The sequence below is a fragment of the Dromaius novaehollandiae genome, chromosome 24 (assembly GCF_036370855.1).
Source record: "Dromaius novaehollandiae isolate bDroNov1 chromosome 24, bDroNov1.hap1, whole genome shotgun sequence".
NCBI lineage: Eukaryota > Metazoa > Chordata > Aves > Casuariiformes > Dromaiidae > Dromaius > Dromaius novaehollandiae.
The window spans coordinates 2887300-2898486 of NC_088121.1; positions in this window are offsets into that span (position 1 = coordinate 2887300).

Here is an 11187-nt window from a genome sequence, read left to right on the forward strand (position 1 = left end):
TCCTAGGCAGCACAGCTGTTTTAGTGCCTCTAACAAGAATACAGTACACTTCCTTATCATGGTCCAATCTGCTCTTTTCTTTAGCATTTTGAAAGAAACAGGCTGCAATTGCATAGGAAAATTGTATCATAGGGATATTCTTTCCTTTCTGTCTCAAACCCTCGTTTGGGTAATAATTCGTCCTGTGTGTGTTTGTGTGTGTGTAATTACCTTTATTTTAATTGGGCTCCCTGCATTAAAAAAATGTGCATAAATACCACACTGAATCCAGAGAAGGAAATTAGAATAGTTTGTTCCAGGCTCCAAATGGAGAAAGTAATGTCTTTTAACCTGGAGTATCTCAGAGCAGTTTTACTACACGGGCCATTCAGAAGAACCAATTGTCAAATACAACTTTATACACTACAGTCAGGAGGAAGTGAAAAAAATTCTGTGTTTAAAGGTTAAGTAGTTTGAATACAGTAAAAATAATTGGATCTCTCACATGTAGTATTTGCTACTAGAATTTTGGCACAGATAGCCACAAAAACAGATAGAAAAAAAATAATACAGTACACTTTATTTATTCTTTTTTCTACGTCAGAGGGAACCATTTTCTACGTCAGAGGGAACCATTTTCTCTTCAAGCTGGACTTCAGCAAAACGAAGAGACAGAAACAAATTTTCTCTGCCCTCTTTACTCATCCTGCCTAAAACCTATAAGTAATGTTTGTTTTTGTAAGGTAGGTACTGCATCTGAAACTGCTTCATGTGTATGAAATTTTATTATATATTAGCTATAGTGCCTGTTATTTCCGCTGTACATTTGCCTCATTATGATCTACTGATAGACATGTTTGTCTAATGGAAAACATTTTAACTTTTCCATTTAGCTCCAACCTTTCTTTATGATCTTAGCTTTTTTTTTTTTTTTTTACATTTTGGTGCACATGCTTTATACTGTACTAAACTATTGCTATTCTGGCAGCTACTGCTCCTGCAAAAAGCAGGGAAAAAGGAGTGTCCTAATGTTACTCTTTCGTACTATGTGCTTCCACTTGCATATGCTGATATTGTAAAGTACAGATCCAAAAAAGTGATTCTGTGAATCCAGACTACAAACAGAGGGATAGAGATTTAAAGGTACTGGATGTTTTGGTTACATAAAAGAAAGCTTGGCCAATTTTTTGCTCAGTAGAATACACTAAAACATATTTTGGTAGATGAATGTTCATGTAGTTGGGTTAGTGAAGAACTGTACTTTTCTTGTGAACTGTACCTTTTGTTAAAACAATCTAGGTCATAGATAGGGCTACTCTTTAAATATTTATGAAGGATGTATATAACATGGATGCTGGGATGTTTACCGTATTATAATGTTTGTTTAATGGAGAAGGGATTGTAAAATCAGATGACTGGTTTGAAACAAGATATCCCATAAGAAATACCTAAGAATCATCACAGAAGAATGAAAAAGATATTGCCTAACAAGGCTTACTCTTTCTGTAGCTCAGATCACAATGTTGTTTTCCCCTGATAGCCTCAAATCCCAAGGTTTGAAGAAAAAAGGATCTTGATTGAATGGGATGCTTACGCTCACTAAGGGACAGACTGTTAAGGCAATACATGAGAGAATTCTTCAGGGAAACATGATACACACAGGAATGCACTAGAAAATCTAAAGTAAATTTTTTTGCCTGTGTTCTGTCAGATGATCAGTATTTGACTAAAACAGGCAGGCTTATAGGTTGCTCTTTTTTTTAAGATTTTCATGCTGAAGTGCTTTGTCTGCACCTTTAAGACTAGTTATACTTTAGTTTAAAAAGTTGATTCAATAACTGCAATTATCAGGTATCCCAGATCCTAAAAAGAAAAATATCAGATACTGAACCTAGTCAGGAGTACTGAGTTTAGTATTTAAGGTGCTATTGCTTAGCATCCATTCCAAGAGTGAGACAACTGCAAATTTCTGAGAGGAACACTTCAGATCTGCTAGATAAGAGAAGGGGAGTAGTGGGCAAAGGTGTTATTAGTCTGGAAGTATAACATGAATTGATAATCCTATGACAGTAAGCTCTTAGTTCATTATCAGTGACAGCTGCTCTGTCTCATCTCCATAGCCCCATCTCTGTTTTTACAAAGACCTTCCTTTGAAAGAAATATCTCCCTTTAGAAACAAAGATCAAAGGCTATATATTTGTTATGGTTCATTTTATTTCACAGAAAAGGAAATCAGCAAAGGTGAGGACTCTGTCCTTGCAATTTGGAAGATTGTTGCTATAATGGAAGTTAAATCTTCCCTTTCCACCAGGTGTGAGAAACAGAGAGAAAAAGCTCCCTGTTTTAATTTTGATAGTTCAAAGAACACAAAGTTGTGCAGTCAGTTAATAAGACTTAGCTAGGACCTTCAAACATTACTTACATGTCTAAAACTATTGGGAGTGTTCCTACTATTAAAAGTTGTTAAAGAATCATTGCTCTGTGTGGACTCTTTGTAGAATATATTGTTATGTACAAAGTTATTTCAAATTTAAGAGAAATATATAGTGTTGTGAGTTATTAAACTTGAGTGTGTGGCGCGATTCATGTTTTTGTACCTTTGCTGATAAAACTTTTTAAACTGCTCCATCCACAAAGTGCTTGTATGTACCAGATAAAGTTGATCAACCTTCTGTCCCTCCACCCCCCCAATTCCTTCCCTTCTTCCCCCTCCAAGGTGCTTAATTTAAGACATCATTATGAGAAATAGTTCTTTAAGACAGCTGTTGGAAAAAAATGTGGCAAGCAGTACTACTTTTATCTTAGCAAAAGAGGATGACAGGTATCCTGTCTTTACTTGAACCAGTGTCTTAAGATCTTCAGACATATTAGGATCTGTCAGCTCTTTAAAGTTTTAAAAATTTAGTATGGATTAGAACTGGTGATTTCAGACTAAGAACTAAGCAACTAATAAGTGAAAAGAGAAGACTACTATCTTCATATCTTCATGCGTATGCAAGATATGAGCACCCTGTTCTGTGTCACTCTGGAATGAATTTCTAGAATTTCTCCTTTAGCAACTCAGACCAGCAACATGATCAGGCATGCAGGCTACCCTTCAACCTTACTCTCTTTACTTGCTCTCTTTTTCCCAAGCAATAAGATACTGTTTCCTTTGAAGTCAATGACAGTGAAATCATTAATTTCAGTGGGAACAGATTTGGGGCCAAATGCCAAGTAGTTTGGATAAAAATTATAAGGCAAAGCATTAATATATTTTAACATAAACCAGAGCAAACCATATATCTTACATAAGATCGGAAATCACCATGGTAATTCTTTGCAATTTGGCTTGGTGGATTGAATATTAGTGTTTTTCTAGTCCATGTTAAAATAGACCAAATGAATAATTCTTGAAGACTATTTTAAGACAGCACCTCCCTTTACCCGTGTTTTTTATGTAAGACAGAAGCACCCAGAAGCTAACTCCCACTTTTGTTGTCATTATATTAGCCTACAGGGTAAAGGAGAATTCTATGTGTAGCCCAAGCTGTGTGTTTAAAAACAACACCAAACCTCTATGCTTCTGTTCTTATTTATCCAGGATATTTATACAACCTGTCTCTGTAGAATCCATCACAGTTTTTGCCTGCCTGCCTTTCATGTGTTTTTATCTTTAGACAATACACTGTAAATCATAGAGTTCTTTTCTTCTTGCTGCATAACCTGATCCTAATCCTTTAGAAAGCCGTGATTCTTGTTCTGAAGATAGCAGTGAAAGAAACTCTGAAAGAAAGAAAATGGATGCTTCTGCCACTGAGGACATGTAACTGGCATTTCAGTGAATGGAAGAAAATGGAGAAAATTTCAAACAAAAGACTTAAATTTGAGGGCCAAGTTTTCATCTTGGTTCCTCAAGGATCCTCTTTCTATCACTTTCCCTAGACCAAACTTAATTTTGCTGTCCTAAATTCTCATTATTGCTTCAGCCAGCATTCAGTTTGAGGGAAAAAAAGGCAGGTAATGAATTATAGGCATTGTTAGTTCAAAATACTCCAAATCCTGGAAGTGCCTGATGGATTCTTCAATAGCCATGTGCAAAAACACCATTGGAGGCAATCTGAAAATACTCATAGCTAGCATATTAAGTGTTTCTTCTTTATAAAGTACATATTCAGTTTTAAAATACTGCATGCACCGTAGTTTATAAACAAAATGCAGATTCCTGCTGGCTTTTGCATATACAAGCTCATATGTGTATTAGTTGCACACACAGACAAGCTGGGAATATGGGGGTAGGGTAATCCTAAATATATCTAAAAACTGTAGTAAATTTAAGATGTGCAGAAATAGATCTTTTGTGTTTGTCTGACTCTGAAACAAATGTAGCAATAAAGGAATAACAGTCTGGATGGAATATCACACCAGATGTTTTACAGATTACTCTATATGTCATCACTCAATCGATCTTTATTTAATCTTAAAAGACTATAGTAACTGTAATACTGGAATAGTCCAATGGCCTATATATTAGTTTGCTACTTCCAGCCATGTCCGTTCCCCCTCTCTCCCCCATAAATCTGGCCAATTGTTTATTCCTATGTAAAAGAAAAATGTCTTCCACACTCCATCTAGTGACCCCAATGCATGAAGATTGAGAACTTTATGATATTTGTGCTATCAAAGGTAATTCCCAGTGCTGCTCGTTCTGATTATTTATCCAGTCGGCAACTGATGCAAGCCTGTATTTGTTAGTAACTCATATTACCCAAGGACTACGTTAAAGGTGTTTGGGCCAAAATTATAATTTTCAGAAAAGCCTACTTAAGAGTGTGGAGAATTTGAGGAAGGTCTTAAACTCTCTTTTTCTCTCTATTGCATATATGAGATTACCTGTGTGTGGTGCAAGAGAAAGAAATGGTATAGCCACAAAGTCTGCACACTGAGTTTCATAGGAACTTGAATGCATTTTTCATATCTGTGTGAAGAGCTTAAAATTACTTTTGCTTAATTTGTCCTAGCATGAAAGAGAAAGAAAAAAAAAAGTGGAAATTTTCTAAGTGTGAAATGCTTTTCAAGTGGAAGAAAATATGAGATAACTGAGCAACAAGCGAGACAGAAGTATTGTAAGGGTTAAAGAAAGGGATATATTTCTAGAGGCTGGTTTCCTTTCACAGCTGGTTAAGTTTTCAAAGCTACTCTGGAATTAACTCTATACGATCAACTTGCTAAAGTGTCTCCTCTTTACTTATACATCAGGGATATGTAATTCCTTTCTCCTATTCCTTTGCCTGTTGAGATTTTAAACTGTTGGGATAAGTACTGTCTCTCACTGTATATCTTGAAAATCAATCCCAGGAAGCTAGGAATTGTAATATCAGTTGGGATCTTTTGTAATAGATAATTGTATTATTTATTATTAGTTATGCAGTAAGAGTATGACCCCACTAGCTCTTTAAATGCCAGGCTTTAAATGAAGCTGTTCTAACTGAAGCTGTTATGGATCATGTTAATGTGAAAGTCTGAGCTTGAGAATTTCTGGTCTTGAAAGACCTGAAATCCTTAGTTTGATTTATTCTTACATCAAGTAGCTTAAAAAAAGAAAGAAAAAAAAAGGCAAGTATTTACAATAAAGTACATTGTGATGACAAAAAAAGGACTATAACTGTTGAGTAAGTTTCTGTGCAATTAAATAATACATCCTAATGCAGAGAAGGAGTAAATGGTAATTTTGTTTATAAAAGCTCCCATGGTGCATGCACTGTAGGAGTAGTCTTCTTATCTTAACCAACAGGTAAATTGATTAATGCTTTATGGTTACTACAGGAATACAAAAACTGCGTAAAGGCAATTGGGAAATAAAGCATATGCTGTCAGTTTCATTTTATAAATCTTTGTTTACATATCCTGTCTCTTAATGCTATCTCTAGGACATTATCAGAAATGCTCATCTTGCCAGGTGAAATCTAGACCAATGACAGGGTTACTGTGTAATTATTTTTGAACAACTTATTTTCAAAGCCTGAAAAATAACTGTTACCTATTTGAAATACTCTTTACCTTTCTGAATACCTTCCTCCTAAGTATTTAAAATGTTCCAAATTATTAGTGAATTGAGCATCTAAGCAATTCTAACAAGATAAATTAAACTCTCTTTCGTAAATCCCCTCACGGAAATTTCATAATCTTTGTGCACAAAAAAAAGTTCTACCATTTGCTTGGGTACACTTTACCTGTTCTGTGTGACATGAAATGATGGTATTGACAAAACAAGCTTGTGAAACCAATGTGGTTAAATCAATTCAGCTTTTTTTGTGTAGGTTAGACCTACAGATATGGAAGTGTTTTTCATCAGTTTGTAAAACTGTCTGCGTTAATGCAACTTGAGAATACGAAGAACAACGTTTCTAAGTATTGAGCATTACTGATTGTAATAAAAGATACACATGCTCAGCAACTCCACAACAGGCTTTATACCAAAGGATGGAGATTGGATAATGTGTTATAGGAATCTTTGGTGGAACAGAATTAGTCAATCCTATGTTTTGGTTGTTTCTAAATCCAGAATGATTGAGACAGGTTTCAGGTATTGCAGAAGTAAGAGCTACATGGATGTTATTTTTTTGCTTTGTGCCTTTTTGCTGCACTGTTAACTCCAGTAACATCTGATTAATTCTCTTGTTGCCAAATTTTCTGACAGACAGAGTTTGACTATCTTCTTGGATTTGTTTTTATCAGGCAGAACTTTTTAAAGGGAATAGCCATAACATAAAACTGGCATAAGGAGAGGGCAGATCCTTAGTGCCTCATGTAATGATGGGCTTAGATCCCCAAACTCATTTCATTTAAGACACAAGCTATAAAGGCAGAAAGAGATGGTGCTTTGCAATCCAGCTACTGAATCCATCCAACAAGACACACTTATTGCCAAATTTGTATTGTCTTCTTTAAGAAGAATTAGCTATCAATGTTCTGTAACATATATTGCACTCAGTATTATTGTAATATCAGACAAGTTTTCAACCACTGCAAATGTTTTAAGTCTCTGTAATAAAGACGGCATAGGGAGAGGGTTTTTTTCTTTTATGGAAATATTCTCAGTAACTTCCAATGAGCTTTTTATTATCTATTCTGCTGCATAAACAAATATGCAGAGGGGTACTGTTTTCCTCCTAATGTGAAGTGCTTTCTTAGGTTAATGACAGTGAGTATTGAAAATCAGAGCAATCCTATTAAGTGTTTTGTTGTACCAACAGTAGAAGCCTCATTGAGTTAAAATTGGTTTTGCTCCATTATCTATTGGATTAGCAAACCTGTTAAGGACTGATGTGGGAGCTTTTACTTAAACTTGGATAAATGCTTTCTTTTTTGCAAAGGAACAGGACAGATTTAGATATGTATGTTACCCTCTTAATAGTGCAGGCATTGCTTTTCAAACAAATAATTTACTATCTTTCTCTTCTTCATCTTGTACTTTCTGATTCTTTCCAATTTCTTAAGGCAGCAACAACTGTTTTTTTAACATAAATACAGAAGTCTGTGTAAGTGCCCCACACAGAGTACTCATGAGTACCAAATGGTAGTTTCTCTTCGGTTGTCAAGGCCGAAGTAGGGTTTTATGAGCCCTTGGGCACTGAAGAGGCAAGATTTCAATATGGGAAGAAATCTCAGAGGTTATTTTGATTTTCCTTATAATGTCTTTTGTCTTGTGATTCAATAGTTGGAATGTCTATATTGTCAGTTTATAGAAGCTACAACTTGTGTATAATCTATACTTTATTAACACTTCAACATTTACAGTGATTACATTAACACATATCCCTTCTTTTTCCCACAGACACACCAGTCCGTAGAGCAGTATTCTAAAGCACTGAAAGGAATACAAATGCTTTCAGGTACGGCACAGAAAAAAAATTCCTTCTGCTCTGTCACATGGTTCTTTTTTCTGTCCTCAACACTAGTATAGCACATCCAAAGCTTGGATAGCCTTCAGTTGACATCAGACTTAGTTTATCTCTATTTATTCAGTGCTCTGTAAAATTAGTGTTGATTAGGGTATTGTGTTTAGTTGTAAATACGGTGTTATCTTCATTCAGAGCCCTTATTGTTGGCATTTTTTAAAAATGAAAGGTAAAACATACCCAGAAATTCAGAATCTTCAAATTTATGCAAAACTCCAATCACCAAACAATGCTCCTATACTGAAATTCTTCCATAAGGGGGGTTGTCTGGCATCTGTCTTTTCTATTTCTGCCTCTGGAAACATAGAGAACACTCTTTAAGATGGAGGTGTTTTGTCTTATGGTACTCCTGCAAGTGCTTGTGCAGTAACAGTAGCTGAAACACCTGTTCGCCTCTCTGAGTCACCTAATTCTTGGAATGGACACAATTGCCATATGTATGCTCACAGTGCACATTCTGACTGCCTGAAATATTTTGAGAGGATTTTTTTTTCTTTCCTTTATTTATGCCTCTGTCTATAACATTGTGATGGCCTAGCATAATGTCTCCTGGCTGATTCAGGGCTTTGGGTTTTTGAAGGAAAGATTGCGGCCACCTTTTACTTTGCTCAATCGCAACTGAGCTATGCAGCTCAAAGACCTGCAGTCAAACTATAGAAATTTCATTGAATAAATCTGAAGAAGTCAGCAGGGCATGCAGCCTGTGACTGTCTCCCAGATGGAAAAGCAACTAATTTTGTCCAATAACTCACTGTGATTATTCAGTTGACTTCAGGGTAAGGAGTTATATCAGATTTACAATTACAAAGTATTACTGCTGGAGTAATTAGATTAGACACTGCCTTTATAATATCTGCAGCCTTCTTCTTGCTAATTATTCTGAATAACCAGCAATTGTACGCTAGAGGGACTAGGTCAGTGCTTTGTTCTCTGTTCCTTAATAACTTTAATCCCAAATCAAGGATTACTTTTTTATGATATATGCTCCACTGGAGCTTGCTGCAAGTATCTCCTCCATTGGATTTAGCCCATAATTTCACTCTTAGCAACAGATGCTGACCCTAACAGGCAATGTGTTAAGCCAGTAGCTAGAGAAACCAGCGGATACAAAAAGGTTAGACTCTGCTCTCAAAGCAGTAGTTCTCCACTGACTTTAAAACAAGGATTATTTCTAATTTACATGAATGTAACAGAGAAGAGAAAGGCATTATGACCTTCCTCAACTCTGCTGTTGTTGTGATATGGTTCAAAGTGCTGAGCAGAATGTTTTGGACTTGCCTGCTTTCTTGCTTACCAATGGGTAGATGGATATGAAAGTGTCATCATCCAAAAGTTACCTTTTCACTTTCTTTGCTCCTGAGACCAGGCAAGAATTAGATTAGGTTTAAATTGAAACAGCTCAATTTTAAGCAAAAAGAAGAGGTAGAAAGGAAATTTTAGATATGTCAAGGACCTGGCCCAACATCATAGAAAAGGCAACTTAGGAAAAGTCATTGTAAAGCCGTGCTTCTGTGGTTTTCTACTCTGCAGTTAATCATTACATAAAACAGAAAGGGTTGCAACTCGGAGGCTATTGAACTTCCTATGGGAGAAAGCAATTATGACCAAAATGCACTTAGAAAAAAATTGGTGTCTTTCTGTAACGTAGTATTTTGACAACATTGGGGACAACCACTAAGAAAAATAAAATAGGAGGAGGAAAGGCAGAAGGAAGAAGAGACCTCGGATTACCTGCACATATTAAAGGAATGTGAAATTTCATTAGCTTCCTGGGTAAGGTGAAAGTTGAATAATACCTTGCTTTAATTCAGTATAGGAGAGTCTCAGAAAGTGTAGTAAATAGCAACATGTAAGTACTATTTGGATGCACTTCCTTGTTTGGAGGATAACAATTTCTATCTCTCCTCTAGGGGTTTTTGTCTGTAAAACTCAAACATTTATGAAAGAAATCAGTATTATTATATCAGTTTTGCAGACAGTGCAGTGAAATGACTTCACCAAGATTCCCCGACAATTCAGTGGGAACAGCTTGAAGCAGAATCCAGATATGTCAGTCCAGGCCCAGACTGATCATTTTGTGGAACAATTATAGCTTGATGTCAGTTTGCGCCTTCCATCATGTAGTTGGCAGAAAGTTTTCCTATTATAAAAGAAACTAAATTTTGAGGAGAATCTAACCTTGATTTATGATGGGAATATATTTTGTATAATAGTTCAGTTCAGGATCATGTATTTTTCTTCAGAACATTTTTTTACTTCAGTGATATTGGAAAATACTTATTTTAAGTTATAAATCTGTGTTAAAATGCTCTATCTTTCAGCACTGGTTGTGTGAAATCAAACCATGTGTCACAGGGAAGTAAGGCAGGAGGAGTGTACACACTGATCAATGTGAAAAGCTTACTTCATCCTTACTGCAATTGCAGCTATTAAGCATTCGTCACTAAGTTGAAGATTCCCATCTTCAAAGCCCAACAGAGCTCTTCTCTACATCTTTTCTTGTTTAATCTTGCATATCCCCATGCTCCCCCCAGTTCCAACTTTCAGCTGCTTCCTTTGCCTTACTCCTTCCCTCCATCTCTCACTTTATATTTTTTGTGTCAGTTTGTATATTTGTAACAGCCTTTCACTTTCCAAGCACCAAAATCCTCAGGAAAATCCCCCTTTTGTAGCTTCTTATATTGGTTTCCTATACTAACAATATTTCAGTTATTTGAACCCATATCCCAATATATTTGTTGTGGATTTTTTTAGGGATTAATTATGAAAATTTTATTTGTTGTGAACACACTCTGCTGAGGTCACTGGAAATATTTGCAGAACAAAATTACTTTGCATGAGTTGGGTGATAGGATCTAGAGTGTGTGTGAGTACCCACAAATTTCATTATCAAATCATGGATGTGAAGAGGCCTAACATATCTGTTAGGTCAGCCTCTGAACAAAAGTGGCAAAAATTTTCAAAGCATCTAAAGTAGATTAAAGCCATGTATGACATTTTTGGACTTCCCTCAGCTATTTAGGGCCAGATGCAAAAAGGAGATTTTCAGAGGCACGTATGGTAGTCAGGTATCTGATTTTTCACTGAAAATTAACAAATGGAATTCTAAAGTCCTTCCTGAAAATGGAGTTCCTTTGTTATCAAGCACCCTTAACATTTTTGCTCTTCCAACATAGGAAGTTTGAGCTTTCTGGGTGTTTCTGAATCACTTGTCTATTTTAGGCCTATTAAACTAATAAACATTTCTGTGTTTAAGCTTTCCTTAGCT